The sequence below is a fragment of the Chinchilla lanigera genome, unplaced genomic scaffold (assembly GCF_000276665.1).
Source record: "Chinchilla lanigera isolate Chin_1 unplaced genomic scaffold, ChiLan1.0 scaffold00016, whole genome shotgun sequence".
Lineage (NCBI taxonomy): Eukaryota > Metazoa > Chordata > Mammalia > Rodentia > Chinchillidae > Chinchilla > Chinchilla lanigera.
In genome coordinates this window covers 9,967,598-9,986,290 of record NW_004955417.1, presented here as the reverse complement: position 1 = coordinate 9,986,290, position 18,693 = coordinate 9,967,598, and the positions used below count along the sequence as shown (strand labels likewise).

Here is an 18,693-nt window from a genome sequence, read left to right as displayed (position 1 = left end):
TACTCATATATATATATATATATATACATATATATGTATATATATATATATAATGTATTCCTCCCCACCCCACTACTGAGGAATGAACCCAGGGTCTTCCCACTGAACAACATCCCCAGCCCTTTTTTATTCTGAGACAGGGTCTTGCTAAGTCAACAAGTTGCCTGGGCTGGACTCAGACTTTCGATCCTCCTGCCTCAGTCTCCCAGAGTGCTGGGATCACAGGTGTGTGCCGTCATGCGCAGCTATTTTTATACTTAGATGTTGGCTCAGCAATCACTGCAAACATGGAGCAATGTCAATGGTGTTCATCCGGAGGACGGTGTGGGCGTTCATGATAATTCTTTTCTTCCTGTAGTTTTTCCTCTTCTTAAATTTCATGTTGACTTCTGGCAATGATTCTGTTTTTTCAGTGACTGGGGCTTCGACTCGCATAAGATCCTTTCCAAGGAGTGTCTTGCCAAGCAGCGTGAAGCTGTCTGCTCCAAGCAGCAGGACCTTCTCCAGCCAGCTCCTGTGTCCACACTGGACATCTAATTCATTTTCAGTTAGGATCAGATCTTCGGGGGTCACTTTCCACTGGTGGCCGGAGAGATGCACAACAGTAACGAACAGGCCTGTGCGATCAGCTCGTTCACCTTCTTCACAGCCTCTGCGTGGGATCTGTGCTCCGCAGCTGGGTCTGGCAGAACAATTTCTGCCCAAGGTGGAAAACTCAGGGATGTTTTAGGAACATATGCTGGCAACAATGAAATGCTCTGTGAACTGAACCTTTGAACAGCAGACCAGAGGTAGGCTGGGCTGGACTGGGACGGTGTCAAGATGCTGCGGCTGCACGCACACACGCAGCAGCCGCCCCAAGGTGCCCAAGAGGGCCGCCACCATCTTCCCTTCCCATAGCGGGAAGTGGAAGTCTGAAGTTTCTTATTGGGGATCATTTTACCGGTTCCTATAGCTACCTTTATATGACTGGTATATCAGATGTGAAAACTTAAGGGAAAGTGCTCAGTATGTTCGCTATGTAGGAATTTCTCTGGTTTGTTTCCATAATTTCGTGTCTCTTGCTGGCCTTGCCATTTCTTTAGTCTCTCTCTTCTCTTGGTTGTTGCTCGTGTTTGTTTCATTAATCTGTGTTATCATGGTTCCTCCTTGGCCTGACCTGCATCTCTCCTGGTCTTTTATTATATGGTGTTTTTATTAATGGCTTCTCCATCTTTTCATCTAAGCTATGAGAAAAGTTTATTTTTCCAAGCATTGCACCAATCAAAGTTCTTTGTTCAGAATCAGTATTTATGGAGTAATAATTCTGCAACATTACTGTAACATTACTCATGGCGTGAGTTCCCAGTCCTCACTCCCATTTGCTCAGCCTATAATCTGCCCCTTCAGGCAACTTCTGGCTTGTTGAGGTCCAGCTGAAGGGCTGCAGCCAACTGGGCTGGACCACTTTTCCCAAACCTGCTTTCACCTTTTTGGTTTGGCTATTGCCCTAATTCTGTTGGAGAGAGTGCCTCTGTGTATCATCACCTGGCAGATTCCCACCCACTCAAATAACCCGTCTTCTAGGAATTTGTTTCCTCTGAACACCCATAACATTTGGCTTCACTTCACCAAATGTGTGATGGTTAATTTCACGTGGCCACTTGCCTGGGCCATAGGATGCCCACATAAATGGCTAAACTTTATTTCTGGGTGAATCTGTGAGGACTGTTCTGAAAGAGGGGCATTTGAATTGATTCCCTGAATAAACTACTCTCGTCAGTGTGGGCGAGCATCACGCAATCTGTTAAGAGTCTGAATAGAATCAAAAGGCATAGGGGTATTGTAGAGACATTTTTCTGCCTGACTGCTTGAACTAGGACATAGTCTTCTGCCTTTGCACCAGGACTTACTCCTTAAAATTGAGGCTTTCAAACTTGAACTGAATTCATCCCTAGGCTTCCTGGGTCTCTGAGCTTGCAGATGACACTGTATGGGGTTTCTCGTGTCTACATAAGCATGCAAACTAATCCCTCACTACATATCTCTTTCTGTCTCTCTACCCTATTTCTTCTGTTTCTCTGGAGAACCCTGAGTCCTTTATAGTGGTTAATTTATTCAATCCTGATTTCAATTCTACCACACATCACTTTTACAGACGAGGAAACCGAGCCACCAGAGAGTGAAGTAACTCCCTTAGTCATGTAGGTGGTGAGGGAAGATTCAGGATCCCTTCTAGGTAGTCCAACTACAGAATCAGTATTATTATAATCCACATGGGTTCTATATCATCCAGCCTCTCAATTTTAATATTTTTAATATTTCATGTGTCTTCTCACTAACTTGTCTTATTATTGCTATTAAGGTACTACTATTACAGTTATCAATCAAGCCATCAAAAAGTTATAATAATGATGATGATGTATCATTTGCTAGATTATTATGTTATTTAGCTTTGTTTGCCATGTTTGGGTCATAAGATTGAAACTAATATTTGTTTGGAAAGGGTCCTGAATGAGCTGTTTGAGAACTGCATATATGTGTGTGTATAATAAAACATTCATACCATAGCATACAAAATAGTAAAATACATGTATCAAGTATGTCTTCATATAGTTGCTTGCTGTATTTCTTTTAATATACAGCAGGTATTTCTTCATATGTTTTCTTACTGTATTTCCTTTAAAGATAGATATAATAAGGTATTTTGACTCTGGTTCTGTAATTCCTGTGTATCTGTTATACAGGTAGTTCCTACACTGAAGATTTTCAGCAAGACAAGAAACCTGATGTTAAAGCAGGCCAAAAACACTTTCACACCTCTAGGCATCCACTAGTGGAAAACAAGCCTTTTTTCCTCCCTGCCTCGTTTCCAGTGGCTAGCATATTGTCCAGAATATGGCTAGTAAACAAATCCTCAAAGAACCGTTATATTTCCTCATGTTGTTCTAAGTACTCTTAGTAATAAGTTATTTGTATGTTAATGTATTCCTTCATGTTTGTCATGATCATCCTTGGTGTGGTTCTTAAAGTTGCAACACAGAGTTCCCCACCTAGTCACTTCCCAAGAAACAAAGGAGTGAATCTTTATTTCTCACTTGAGAGCAGCTGAGTGTCACAGCAAATAGAGCCCAGGGTGATTACAGAATAAATTTAATAGGTCCCCTGACCCTCCTTCTCCTCACTTGTGCGGGCAGTGAGTTTTTTAAAGCAGGAGCTCCTAGTCAGGGGACATCTACCTTTCAGGAGACTCACGAATAAGCTTAGGGTCTGTGGGACTGCCAAAGCTGTATATAGATTTGCATATGATTTTTTGGTTGGGGGAGAGGGTTCATAGATTTTATTATTTTAAAAAAGAATTTCTTATTGTCTTATACCTATTTGCTTTTAAAATGATTAAAGTAATCTGTTTCTACTACAAAAATTCAAACTTTAGGAAGTGTATAAAGTAAGAAATTCAACAGCACAGAAGTACATTCAGTAGAATTCCAAAATTCTTTTTTCTTCACCTTTCACTCTAAATCCTGAATCCCTTCCTCATAAGGCAATTATATCATAATTATGCTTGTTAACAGTGTAAGTCCATATTTCCATATCAGTAAAACTGTAAAAATTTTATTTGGAAATAATTATAGATTCATAGAAAATTGAAAAATAAAGTAAGGGAAGGTCTTGTGTTTTTCCCCAATGATAACATCTTGCATAAGTGTAGCATAATATATCAAGACTAGGAAACTGACATTGGTACTATGGCTAGAGCTTATTGCAATTTTACATGCATCTGTGTGTGTGTGTGTGTGTGTGTGTGCACGCATGTGCGCAGTTCTATGCAATTATATCATTGAATGACTTGTATAAGCTCCACAATCAAGGTGCAGAGCTGTTCCCGATACCCTTTTATAACCACATTCCCTTTCCTTCCTCCCTGCTATCTCTGATCCCTGACAACAACCACTCTGGTCTTTATCCCTATAATTTTGTTATTTCAAGAATGTTATATAAATGGAATCATATAATTTGTAGTCTTTCGGAATTTGCTGATGTTCTTTCTTTTTGCTCAGTCTAAGCACCTGGAGATTCATCCAGGTTGGTGAGAGTATTAACAGTTCCCTCATTTTTATGGCTGAGTGATATACCGCAGTGGGTTGTACCATCATTCATTTAGCCGTTTGCTCACCTAACTTATTTCTAGTTTGGGCTATTATGAACAAAACTGCTATGGATGTTAGTTTACAGGTTTTTGTGTGAACATAATGTTTGATCTCCCGGGGATAAATGCCCAACAGTACAATTTCTGGGTCATATGGAAAGTCCACATAAAGTCCATAAGACACTGCAAAATTATTTTTGGGCTCTACCTTTTTCATAGATTATCAAAGGTGGCTGTGACCCTCAGAAAACTGAGCCAAATGTAAACAATCCAAATTTGGGCTGGGACCTAGGTGATATTGCTTCAAATTGTTATGGAAGGACATTCCTCTCTCTTTTTTTTTTCATTCTTTCTACTGCTACTCCTCAGCATTTCATGCAGTCTTTGGCTACATTTCCTTACAACCCTAGTCCGAGGAGTCTCCATTTCCTACTCATCTTCAGTGTTCTTATCACAAATTGTCTGCAAAAGAAATCAGCTTTAACTCCTGCTTTCAAGGATTCCCATGGAATGTATCGGGTTTTATTTATGTATATTGTCAACATTCCATCTTCTGATTGTTAATTTCCACTCCGTGAATTCTGTGTTTTGTAGAAAGTTAGGCTCTTTCTACTAACTCTTACATTGCATCCTCCGGTCTTGAAAGTGCAGCTCGCTGAAGTCCAGTGTTGACTATCATCCTTTTTGCACATAGGAAAACTGGAATGAAAGCACCTCTACTTAGACTGGTGGTGAGAGATGAGTTTTCCAGATAGAGATGCATGATGTTAAATATGGGTTAAAACCAGGTTGATGCAGTTCATCATTTCTTCTAAGGTAAGTCTTCATTGGTGCTTTATTCCTTGGAAGTGGAAAATAAATACATTAAGGAGCCATTTACAAATGAAAACACAAAATAATTCCAAAGATAGTGAAACAGCTGGTTTGTACCTACAGGGATAGCCTAATATTTAATACCTCCAGTCAATCTCCCTTTCCTGATTATTTCTTGATTTCATGTTTGATTCCACATTTTTTTCCCAGTGTGTTCATCAGTATGGTTTCCCTTCACTCTGGGACCTGGCCGCCAATGATAACTTGTCCGCAAAGTCAGACACCTTGTGTTCTGAATAGTATTTTCAACTTGCCGCACCTGATTATACCGATCCTCATCTTCACAGATCTGATTCCAGCTTGACAGCAAGTCCTGAACAAGGACCTGCCAAATGATATGGTGACTTTTTAAATTTAAAAAAGTATTACTGTAAAAGACACATTGCCATTAATCTCTCTCACTTTGAAAACACTTGTTTCATCATTCTTGCCATTTTCTTAAGCAGTTCTGGCAGGTCTTTTAAGTGAGTGTCCTTAGAAGGTGTGACAAAAAATATGGGGGATATACTGCTGAGTGCCATCCAGTGTGATGGCAGGTTTGTAAAAAAGTCATCATATGTCCTCATCCACCTTATGCACCAGATCTGACGTCATACAACTTGGGGCTCTTCTGTAAGGCAAAATGGCCACGAAAGGTAAATATTTGGAATCATTTCAGGACATCGAGGCAGCCACAAGAGCATAACTAAAGACACTCTTGAAAGAGCACTTCCAGAAATGCTTTAGAAAGTGGCAAGAATGATGGGATAAGCGTGTCTGAAGTGAGAGAGAGTGTTTTGAGGTAAACTAATGATAAAGTATCTTTTACTACAATAATTTTGTTTTAAAAAATTTAAACCATATTCTTAGACCACATTTTATGGCTCTGTTTGTGTTGTCTTGACTGAAGCTTGACTCTGTGCTAATGATCATGAGAAGCCACAGAGAGGGTCTCTACTATTTTTTTAACCTTCTCTCTTTTTAGCTAATGTTTATCAAGAGCTGGTGAAGTGCCAGTCATTGTGCCAAGCGTTTTATATGCATTGCCACAATTAATATTTATATCAACTGTGTGCATTTAGCCCATGGCTGTCTTTTCTGAAGTTTCCCATCCCTATAAAGCACGCTGATTAGTATTCATAGCACGCTGGATGCTCAAGGCCAGCAGGTTATTCTTCTGCCTGGTATGCGGAGCTCTCAGCTTCCGTCACTGAGGGATGTGCTCAGACGGGTCACTTGAGTTTGTTCTCGAACCTGTTCTTCAGATGTATTTGCTTTTGAGATTGTATAAATTCATTAAATTATATATACACTGATGATATATGGGTAGGGAAGAAAGAGGAATTGCTTTTATGGAAACTAAGTTGAATATTTGGAAAGTCTTGATAAGAAAAGTCACTAAATAAATTGCTTTTAAATTGAGTGTGGGGAAAACATTAGGAGAATCTAGAAAGATTATGCACTTAGACTATCTTATAAGTGTCTGTATATTCTTGTTCCTCTTTAAGGTAAAACTGAAAATTGTGTGTGGGTGTGATTTATGCAAGAAAGATGACCATGAATATAATAAAATTTTTTTTTGGTGCTAGCGAAGGAATGCAGGACCTCATGCATACTAAGTACACACTCTACCACAGCCTCTAGGAGATTTTTATTTTAAAAAAAGCCTTGACATTAGTTCAAAAGGTTAGCTCATGTTTAAATGTTTTTACATTACAATAAAATGTTTAAGGTGTGCTTGTATCATTTTGGACTTCATGTTTTCATTGATATTTTGTTCATAAAACTAATTACAGGACTGAATTGCTCAGGGTCTTATAGCACTAGAACTGTTTTTTGGGTGTGGAAACTGAAGCTTGGATAGGCTATTTAACTGGTCTTGGTTATCAAACAATTCTCAGATGCCCCTTGTGATATTACAAAACTAAATGTGAGTGTATGGCCTTTACATGTCAGAAAATTGCTTGATGCTAGATAAATTTCTTTAAAAAACTTTAACTTATAATATGCATATTGGGCTTTAAAAACATTTTTAATAGTGATAATGAACTTAGAACATTATAACACTGTAATTGAAATACTCAAGTATTCAGTGAAAAACACCAAATTATAAACAGTATATATAATGTAAATCCAATCTGAGGGAGATTTATACATCAGATACATATTTACATATCAAATATATTTATATATCAAATTTATATATCAAATATCAAACTTTTGGGTGAAACATATATTGTATATCATTATATATATGTTTTAGATCTATGATCATCGTTAGATATATGTATGTTTACACAAAATAGATCAAAGGATTTATACCATACACTAGTAGTTGTTTATATTTCTGAGTTGTTAGAGAAGAGATTCTTTTTCTGAATTTTCTGTAGTTTTCAAAATTTTCTTAATATTCGTAAAACATAAAATATTTTCCTAATCATTTGAAATGCTCCCAAAAAAAACCAGTTGTAATCTGTATTGCACTTCACTTCAAAAATGTACTGTGTAGTCTGTTATTACTGTCATCTTAATAATGGTGGCGTGAAGTCAGGGTAGGAGAAGGAATCATCTACAATACTTTTTCTTTGTCTGGCCTTCTGGACAAATTGGTTTTAAAAAAAACAGGCTTCTTTTCTGACCTGCTTTTCTATGATACCTGACAATTCGTCTCCCATCTTTTTCTCCTGGGTCTACTGATACTTTATCAGTGCTGCATTCTGAAGAATTGCGTGCAGTATGAGTTGATTTAATGGCCTTTCTGTCATCCTAGATCTCTATTATGTGTAAGATTGTAAGAAGTCTCCTGTCTTGTGACCTGGAATGGCCAAGCTAGGATAAATAATTCACCATATATTCTTCTCCAGTCATCTATCTAGCCCTTACCTTTTTAAAATTGAAATTTTCTAACAAATGCCAAAAAAAAAAAAAACCATGGGTAAACAAGTTTCACATTTAATTTCTCATATACGTTGAGTGATTCCTGAGCTATATAAATGTGAAAATCAAAGCTGCCTCTCCCTAGCCACTTGGCTTTGTTGGGCCGTTCATTTAGTTCTGTCTCCATGTTTTCTCTTCCCTGTAACTACTGCTGATGTGAGGATGAATTGGAATATGACCTGTCTGGGAGCTAGCTGAGCAGGGGATGCCTGAGGAGCCCCATGATTAGGGTGTGCAAGTGGGGGGTGTGTTTCTGTGTGCATAAATGTATTGTCTTTTTTAAAAAATCAGCATTAGTGGGAAAATTCCCAGCCAGTACATGGAGCTTTGAGTGAAAAGATAAAGTACTAAGCTATAGTTTTCCACCGGAACATGATAATAATTCATTAAACTTTAACAATTTAATCAAGGAGGCAATCATGGTGGGAGGCCTCTGTGTGAAGCCCAGAAAAAAAATCTCTCTGAGGCTTGGTGTGATTTTCCTGCTTTTAATCTGGAGCTCAGAGTGTTTCCAATCATCTTTGCTTCACAGTTGGGAGTTTTCCTTGGCATTCTCGTAGATTGTAGGAGGAATGATAAAACAGCTGTTATCAGGCTGTGTGAGATCTCTGTCTTTTACCTTACCACAATAGGAGAGGGAGGTACAGCTGTTGTTTAATAAAGCACTTAACATACGGGTCAGCCTGCTCAGCCTAGGTGAACACAGGCTATAATTGCTCCAGTGAGAGACACATGCGGAACCCCAAAGCTGGTGCTCACGACATCTCTGGCTTTTCTCTCTGAGACTGCTAAGAGGTGAGAATAATGATGTCTGTGGATATATATTGACGTGTTTGGATAAACAGGGCTGGTGGCAGGTGGCAGATTTGAAGGTCACAAAATGTTTTATTAACTTTTCCTTTGTCTTCCAAACTTCAGACGTTTCTGCCATAAGAATAGTCCTCAGAGTTCAGCCTTTGACTTTTCTCGAACAACTCAATTCTCACTGCTAATCCACCTGCCAATCAACAACATGGAAAATATGTGATGATAAAGCAAATACTTTGTTCATTATAAAGTTTTTATAGGCAGAGAACAAGAGTTCATTCAGATGATTTCTCAGTATTGCATCCAAGAATTTCTGCTTACAATAATCAGATGCACAGAGACCTTAATCTACTTTGGGTTTAGCAGGTGACATAGGCTTCTCACCCACCCAGCTACAAGGTTGGGTCCTCTCCAGTGACAATACTTGAAATTTGGTGGGAAAACAAATTGTGTCAGTGTAGCAAATGGTCTAATGAAAAGGACCACAAGAGATGAGAAGTATCATTTTTGTAAAGTACTGTCACTTTTGTCTATTCTTTTAACGATAAAAGTGAAATATGATCAATACAAAAAATTAAGAAGTCCGGAAACTAAATGAGAAATAAGATTTCTCTGAATTGCAATGCATCCTAGAATGGTAATTCTTTTTTTTTAAATGTAGTAAGAAGATTAAGGGACAGTAGCAGGAACAGGGAGAAGGATGAAGGGAAAAGGGGGGGAATGAAAGGAAAAGGGGCTTGAAAGTGAAAGGAGAAAGGGACTTGAGTGTGAAGGGGAAAAAAGGGCTTGTTATGGTTTGTGTCCCTTCAAAGTCTCATGCATTTTAGGTGAGGATTGGTAGCTGAACCTAGAGTCTGTGATTGATTCATGGTCCAATGCTGGGATTAAGGGTGTGAGTATCCTGCATACAATGTAAGGGACAGAAAGAACCTTGTCTCTCCTTTGTTGCTTTTGCTGTCTTCTGCCTGCCATAAATTTCTCTCTTCTATGAAGCCACGCTGCCTTAGAGCCAGCCACTTATGGATTGAAACCTCTACAAACTGTGAGCTATAATAAACTTTTCCTGTCTTAACTTTGGGACTCAGGTATTTTGTCTCAGCAAAGTAACTAACACAGGGCTCTCATGGTAATTCTTGCTACTGTCTTGCCATATGGTTATCTGTACCATTTCTCATGCATATGTAAACCATCTCCTGTATATGTACTTAAGTTTTTTATAATAATAGATACTCATATTTATATTGTTTAATAATATGCTACTTTCACTTGACAATAGATCATGATTGTTCTTTTATGTCAATACTTAAGCATATGCCATCATTTTAAATAGCCATATAGTACTCATTTGTATAGATTTATCCTTAGTTATTTAGTTGTTTCTCTACAGATGGACATTTAGTCTGTCTCTACTATTTTGTTATCGTAGGACATGTTGTGATGAGTACCATTACAATATATATTTTTTGCATTTGACAAAGTATGGCAGGAAATAGAATTTCTGGAAAAAACTGATACTGTAGCCAAACTATCACTGAAGATGTTAAATCTATCATCTATCTATCTATCTATCTAGCTATTATTAAATCAATTTGTGTTCCCACAAATAGTGCATGAGATTTTCCTCTCTTCTCTGAAATCTTTGACATCATTACTTTAAAAAAAATATTAGTCTGATTGGGGCTGGGGATTTAGCTCAGCGGCGTAGCACCTGCCTGGCAAGAGCAAGGTCGTGAGTTTGATTCCCGGTACTGGAAAAAAACAAAAACAAAAACAAAGCCAAAATTAGTCTGATTAAAATATTATAAATTTCTTATCCCAATTTGAATTTATTTTGTTACTAATGAAGCTGGTCAACTTTATGTGCATATGTACCATTTATATTTGATTGCCTCATTCTTCATAACTTTTGCCTATTTTTTCCATTGGCATATTTATATTTTCCTTCTTATTGATTTTTAAGGATTTTTAGGGTTAAGCTTATTATTTTGTCATGAATTCTTTTCCCAAACCCCTTCTTCTCCTCATTTGCTCCATGTTTTTTTTTCTTTAAAATGTTTTTAATGATGTTTTGGGTAAAATGAAAACTTTAAAAATGATATGTAGTTAGATTTATCTATTCTTCCCTTCATGAGTTGTATATTCCGTGTGAGTCTCAAGCCCACATTACATCAATTTTACTTATATTTTCTCCTAATACTTTTGTTATTTGTTTTATCCTATTTGAAACTTTAAGTAGAATGCTTCGTGAGCTAGAAACTTAACTTTGCTTCTTAAAGATTCTCCTTTATTACTTACTGAAATTTTTATTGCTTTATTATAGTTTTTTTTTTTTTTTTGTCTTTTTTGAGACAGGGTCTGGTTTTGCAGCCTAGGCTAGCCTCAAACTTGCAATGATCTTCCTGCTTCAGCCTCCTGAGTGCTGGGATTACAGGCATGGGCCACCATGCTGGCTTGTTTCATTATAGTTTTGAGACGCTTTATCAGCTTGTAAATTCTGACACAGACTAGGTCTGTTATTGATTTTACTTTTCTGTGAATCCATTGTCTGCTTTACCAGAATCATGCTCTTTCATAATTGTTAGCAGAATTTATTGTCAATTTAGCTATTACATCACACCACATTTCTATAGGAGTTATAAACATGAGTTTAGGAGTTGAAATTGGCTAGATTTGAATGCAACCCCATAATTTAAAAATATAAAAACAAAGGTTTTTCTTAAGTAACTCATGCATTGATTTCATTCTCTGTAAAATGAAGAAAATAATGCTTAGCTCAGAGAGTTGTGACAAGTGAAATATTCCATATAGAACTCTTAGCACAAGGCCTGGAATAGAAAGGGTTCAACAATAATTGCTAGTTTATAATAGATATTAAGGACAAGTTCTCATTTGTGATTTTACTTATGAATTCATTGGAAGGATTAAATGTAGGCACAAAAAACAAAATTACTTAACAATATATTACAAGGTAAATATTCAAATTCCAGCCCATACTTTTAGGAGGAGATCTCAGAGCCCTGTGGCAGATACAAAGATGTGAGTAGAATGACTTGCTGCTCAAAGTAGAAGTTTCAGGATGGCAGTGTCTTGGTTTGGACATCTTGTCCAGGAATTGGTTCTCAGGCTTTGTGATCTAGCTGATCTGGTGTTAATTCAGATCTAGAGTACCAAGTCATATCCACCAAATATGTGTTCTAATCAATATTATCTGATTTAAGATGATACACAATTCTAATTAAATAAGACTCATTCTCAGATTATATACCCTATTTAGAAGGTATGGAGATGTTGCAGAAGATACCCGTCCTCCAGCCAGTGTACTTCAGTTTGTTAGTTGCCCAGGTAATTGCTCCTTTTACAGTTCCTGTTACTTTTGTTTTTTTAGAAATGACTGGTCCCTGTGATGCAAACTGTAAGAAGTAATCCCCAACTGACAAGCCATTCTGCCTCTACTTCCTGCTTGTTTATCCCATATAAGCCCTAGACCACTAGAGATCAGGGTCTGATGTTATGAGAAACAGTTAATTCCTAGTCAGTGCCTGTCCAATGTTAAATAAATCTGCCTCCAAATCCTAGGTGTCATTTCAGTATTTCTGCTTGCCATTGCATCTTTTGCATCAGCTGGGAAGACCAACCATGCTGACCTCTTTGGTGACTGGTTGTGGCTCTTGCAGATGGAGCAAGGACCTTTCCAGGTCTTGACAGGAAGATGTGCCCTCAGGTTTTCTCAAGTTCTCTCAATGGTTTGGAGGAGGATTCCTGGATCCCTGCTCCTCATATCAGACCCCAAAGGGAGGAGGACACTGTCTGTTTGTCTGCCTGCCTGCCTGATGTCAGTAAGCCCCCTGGGGTACCCAGTTAGTCTATCTGTCAGTCCTGCTCAGCTTGAGCAGAAGGGGAGTCTGATCAACCCCTGTTAGTCAGGAGCACCCTCAAGGGAAGAGGTTTGGAATGTTTAACCTCTGAGTGCCTGCTGAATGAATGTGTGAGTGAGTGGCCTGGACAGCGTAAACAATAGGCTGTTCTGTCTGTGCACCAAGACTGGGAAGTACTGATTGTGGTGGCTGATTGGGCCCTCACCTGTGGTTCTGTGAGAATTTACATATGGCATAAGGGAGGCTTCACACCCTCCTTAGCTAAGTTGTACTTAAGTCTGCTCAAGGGGCATGGCCAGGAGGGCATCTGAATGGACTTTCCCTGATGGGCACCCATCCTTTGTCTGTTGTGCCATTGTTCAAGAGTACACAACACACATGTAGGAAGTCAGAGATGGGAATTAATTAGTCAAGACCCACAGACCCTGACTGTAGGAAAAGGCCTTTATGGAGTCAAAAATTAAATCAAACTGCTCCCTGCATCTCACAGAAAAAAAAGGAAAGAAGAAGCTCATTTTTCTTGAGAATTTTGCCTTGGCACCTGTGTCAGCCAATGTATTTGCTGCCACCACCTCTAACTTCATTCCCTATTCCTGACTTGTCTACTTCCAGCCAATTGAACTGGTTCCAGCTAGCTATTGTCTGCATTTGGCCATAGAGACCCTCCCCCCAAACCTGCTTCATGATTATGCTTATCCTGGTGAGATGGCATTATCTAATGCCCACCTGAGATGATTGTCAGTAATTCCTTCTGAGTTCCACTGAGGAAAACTTGGACTCTCAGCCCTGATGAGTGAGTTGCCATGACCTTTCCCAAAGGTAGTCCTGCCTATAAACAACCCAGTTGAGTGCTTCTCAAAGAAGTCAAGAAGGGGGTAAAAAGCCCAACAATGTCAAAAGTTGTCAGATGACAACTCTTTCATTGGTCTGACAGGATCAGACTAGGCCAGACCGGGCTCCTTTCTTCAGCTGGGCCACTGGGAGCCCATAGTACCATCACTGGGGCAACTAGGACTCTTGCATCTTGCCCCTTCTGCCAGGTACAAACTTGCAGCCTGGGAGGACATTTCCTGTGTAAGCCAGTCCCCATACTGCCTCTGGGAAGAGACCTCCTCTTCAAGTTAGAAGCAACCATCTCCTTTGCACCAAGACAGTCAGCCTCCCTCTGGTTTAACCCTGTACTTCCAACTTTGGCTGTTCCCTGAGAAGAAGAAGATGATGATGCCTGTATCAGTTTGAGACAGATAACCACAATCCTGAAATTCTGAAAATTCTCCTTCCAGAGGTTTGAGACAAGACTTGCCTCCAGGCCTAACTACCAACCATGCTTCAGCCACATCTCAGCCACTTCAAGCAGTTTGGGATCCTGATGGACAGTTAAACACCTTGGAACACTTTTATAAATGTCTAGACTTAAAATATGCCTTCCTTTGCTTGCAAGATGCTCTCATAAGCCCCTTCAACTGGGAAGATCCTGAGACAAAAGGCCACCTCACTTGGACTCAGTTGCCAGAAGGAGTTAAATCTCCCACTATTTTGGGGGAGGCTCTAACAACAGATTTTGCTAATCCACCAGCACCTTTTCTCTGAGACAGCTGGTTCCAGCTCAATCACAGTCCCCCAAGCAAATTGTATAGGTCGTCAAACTACTAAAATACACCTCTTCTGCCTGTAAATCCGGTTCAAGATCTCTGAGCTGCAATGCCACCACATTTGCCCTCCATACACATTGCCTTAGTTTTCTGCCACCCACAGCCTGCTGGTATACCTGACTGGACCTAAACTTTGATTGTCTCTGTCAGCCAGCCCTTCTTTGCAACTAACTTGGACTCAACCTTCCAGAGGTTCAAAAACTTGTTTACAAGAAAAGAATTCTGCAAATTTCTTAGAGGAGAAATTCTGCTGGCTTCTATAGAATCTGGATCCTTGAGTTCACAAAACAGTGGTGCTTATTTAGGCTATCAGCCCCTGGGAATGCCTAGTGACCTATCTGTGCACATACTTAGATCCAGTCACTACGGGCTGCCTCCCTCCTTTGCCTTCATGCTCTAATAGCCACTGTCCTTCTGCTCAAGAAAGCTGACCTTAGGCAGAGACTTAACTGTCCAGTTTCCACATGCTGTACTGGCCAACCAAACCTTAAAAATGAACCCCTGACAGATGCTAAGTGCACTCTGTTTATGGATGGAAGTAGCTCTGTTAGGTATGGAGTTGGACATGCTATATATGCTGTGCTCCTTGGACAAAGCTATTTTGGCCAAAGCTCCCCTGCTACTGCCTCCTGCTGCTGTTTGAAAACCTGCCACAAATGCAAAATAATTCAATCCAGAGGCCTAAGTCCCCTCTGGGATCCAGTTGACTGAAACATCAACCCCAGCCAGAAAAACTTCACCCAGAACTCCTGGAAGATCAGAGCCAAACCTGCCCCACTGTTTGTTCTACAAGCTCAAGCTACAGTGCTGGCACCTGTACTCCTACAGGCAGTTCAGTCAGCATCTGTGTCACTGGTCCTGATTTCATGCAATAGAGTGGACTCTTCCCATTTAGGATATACAGATAGACTCCATAAAAATAAAATCTTACTGGGGTTACAAATATGCATTAGTGTTTCTCTGCATCTACTCAGGTTGGTCCAAGACACTACAATAAATGTGTGTAGGGTCCTGTGATGAAAAATCATATACCTGTAGATACTCCTGCACACATATATAACTCAGGTGCATATTATTAACTACCTCCATAAGTTTCAGAATCCAGCATTAGACCCATGATTCTAGAGCTAAAAGTGCCCATCCAGATGATTGCTAAAGAATTTACCTGGATAGCTCCTCTAAGGCTCACTCTAAAGAAACAATGCACTCAAAGCCTTGCGCTGGTCACTCCAGAAGCTGATCAGTCCATGCACAGCTGAAGCCTAAGGACACTGTTCACAGGATTAATCCATACCTCACTGCATTACTCCCCTTGAGTTTTGTGCATTTTCAGGCTGTTTACCCCAGTTCTTGCTTCACGTTAGTTCTATAGATGATTGCCCCAAGAGAGTAGAAAATAACCAATGTGGCCCTTATGAAAGTGAAAGATTTGATGAGCATCTACGGCACACTGGACACTCTTCTAGATCAAATTCGTTCCTTCACCCCCTTGTCAGAGTCAGCTTAGGGAGAAATTCTATAAGGGAAACAAATTACAAACTCCTGGTGGGAATTTTTTTGCTTCTAGTTGGGCCTTGTCTCAGAATATCACATGTAACATGTCCAGCAAAGATTTGCCAGGGAAACTAAAAGAGTGGGAAAATGTAGCAGAAGGTGTGTCCCTCCCCTCCACCCATATACTTTAGTTTGTTAGTTGCTAAGGTAATAGTTCTGGTTACAGTTCCTGTTACTTTTGTTTTGTAGAAATGGCTGGTCACTGTGATTCATAGCTGGTAGTGTGATACATATTGTAAGAACTAATCCCTAATTGACAAGCCATTCTGCCTGTCCTTCCTGCTTGCTTATCCTGTATAAGCCCTAGACCACCAGAGATCGGGGCCTGACATTTTGAAGAACATTTGTTTCCTGGTTAGTGCCCATTTGACATTAACTAAATCTGCCTCCAAGTCCTGGGTATCATTTCAGGGTTTCTGCTTGCTGTTGCAGAGATCTGCCATTTTTATAAATGTAGCACAATCCTCATTTTTCATTGTTTTACACTACTAATCACTGTGATGCCCATTTCTCAAGTCAGATGGGCAATGCACACTGCAAATGCCCAGAGGCAGTCATAACTTGTCTAGTACCTTTCCCTGATAGAGTCTAAATAACCTAAATTATTTAGGAATATGGATTTCCTCTGATTATAAGACCTGCCTTTATTGTCTTGTACAAGATGTGACTGCAATATATAGTGGATATTTAAATTTAAAAAAATTATTGCAGTAAAACATATTGCCACTAATCCCCCTCAAAATACTTCCCCTTGCTTTGTATTTATCTCATTGTTCTTGCCACTTTTTTTCCCAGCAATTGGTATTTATTATTAAAGTCATATTCAATGTCAACAAGATGCCACAACTACAAAAAAATTGCATACATTGCAATTTCAATGCAAAGACTCAAATGGAATCCCAGTTGTTAAAAAAGTAATTCCAATTACCCCAAAAAGCAACTGAAATTTTTAAACATCTTTATACATCCAGCCAACAAATTAAAATGGTTAATGAGAAAAAGTACAAATTCAGAGGTCTGGTATTGATATTTATAAAAGGCAATGGCTTTAGCATTTCTATCCACCCCAACATTAGTCTCTCCGCCACCCAGGTTTATGCCAGTTGTCATCCTGCAGGCTCTCTCAGCCACCTCTGATGACTGAAATTTACCCACACTGCACCCCTTGAACTTCTTGTTCTCCATCCTGATGTTTGGTGTAAAGCATAATTTGTCCTTTAGCGTCTTCCATGTGAAATCAAATGGGAGATTTCTCACAAATATCAGCCAGCAGCATGCCCTCCAGCTCTGCCAAAGGAACCTGTGAAGCTTCCTCCAAAGTTTCCACATTCCACCTTGATGGTGCAATCAGAGCTGGCACCACTGCTGCCACCCATGGCCAGGTCCATTACTCCAGGCTGGTGGCCATGCAATCCAACAAAGGACCCATGTTCAGGCCAGCCTCCATGCTTGCAGACACCATGTACTCCATGGTCAGGCCCATGCTCTCGATGGCAGGGCCCATATGCTTCATGCCAGAGCCCATGCATGCACTCAGTGGTTTGGCCCGCATGGTCAATAGGCACAGCCATGTAGGCTGAAGCCCATGCTGGCACCCAAGTGGTCCATGCCAGAGCCAATCTTCTCCATGGTTTGGCCCATTTGCTCAGTGCTGGAGACCATGTGGTCAAGGTCTAGTGGGCCTAAGTGCTTGATGCCAGAGCCCATGCATTCAACAGAGTCCATTCTGTCCATGACTAGGCCCATGCACTGGATCTGAGAGCCAAAACAATCCATGCAGTAGCCCAAGCCTGTGCCCATGTGCTCCATGGCAGCACCTCCAATGTGGTCAATGCCAAGGCCCATCCTCTCAGTCCCAGGGATGCTGCCTCCACCTCCACCTCCTCTCTGCTTTGCAATGGTCTCTCCTCTCTTCAGTGGATTACTTAGGATTTCATTTATCTGTCCCATGTTCATCCCAGATAATTCTTCAGTGTCCTAGGCAGCTTTATAACCCAGATTTGCTACAAATATTCTAACTAAATCTTCTTGTGCTTCCAAGTTTTCCAACCTTTTGTGTTACTCTCTCAGCATGTTCACCATCATGCTCTTGTTTGACTTTCAGTGGTCTTCTACTCAGACTATGCTTGTTTAGAACTTCAGTAGCTTTATTCATGCTTTCTTCCATCTTGAATTCAACCACCGCATATCCCCTTGACCTTCCTTCAGCTTCCATTAAGAGTTCCATATGTGTTACCTCACCAACTTTTTCTTTAACCGGGTCTTTAAGTGACTGTCACTTCACATTGAAAGGTATGCTTGCAGTGAAGGCGTGGTATCTTTTACTTGGATTGGCATATGGCTCAAAGTGATTGCCTCCTCTTTTTATATTTTTCTCCTTCCTCTTCTTATTCTGAGTAGGTCATTCTCTTTCATCCTTCAGGCCGAGCTCTGTTGCCACTTGGCATGTGGGCTGTGCTACTTTCCTCCTCCATTTTGTGCTTTATCACTGCCTCCTGGGTCGTAGCTTTGACCCCTGTCACCATTTTCTCTGTGTCTGGGCTTTGTGTTTTGCAGCTTTCTGAAGCAGTTCTGGAAATTCTTTTTTGTAAGTGTCTTTACAGGGCTTGATCAAAAATATGGTATATGGTGCTGATGAACATCATCCAATGGATAGGCAGGCTTATAAAAATATAAGACTGTGTCCTCATCTCCCGTATTCACTGGATTTGGCTCTTCCCAAAAGTCAAAGTGACCATGAAAGGTAAACATTTTATATCAACCGAGAACTTTGAGGCCGTGATGACAATGCAACTATGAAACTGGACTTTTGGAACTACTTCAGAAAGCGGCAAGAATAATAGAATATGAATGTTTGAAGCAAGGGGCATATTTTGAGAGTGGTTAA

The 18,693-nt window shown here is 39.9% G+C and overlaps 2 pseudogenes; both read right to left on the bottom strand.

The window, feature by feature from the left end:
- Nucleotides 1-276: 276 nt before the first annotated feature.
- Nucleotides 277-1,042, bottom strand: LOC102012430 (annotated as a pseudogene).
- Nucleotides 1,043-17,193: 16,151 nt separating this feature from the next.
- On the bottom strand, nt 17,194-18,331 carry LOC102012095 (annotated as a pseudogene).
- Nucleotides 18,332-18,693: the final 362 nt, after the last annotated feature.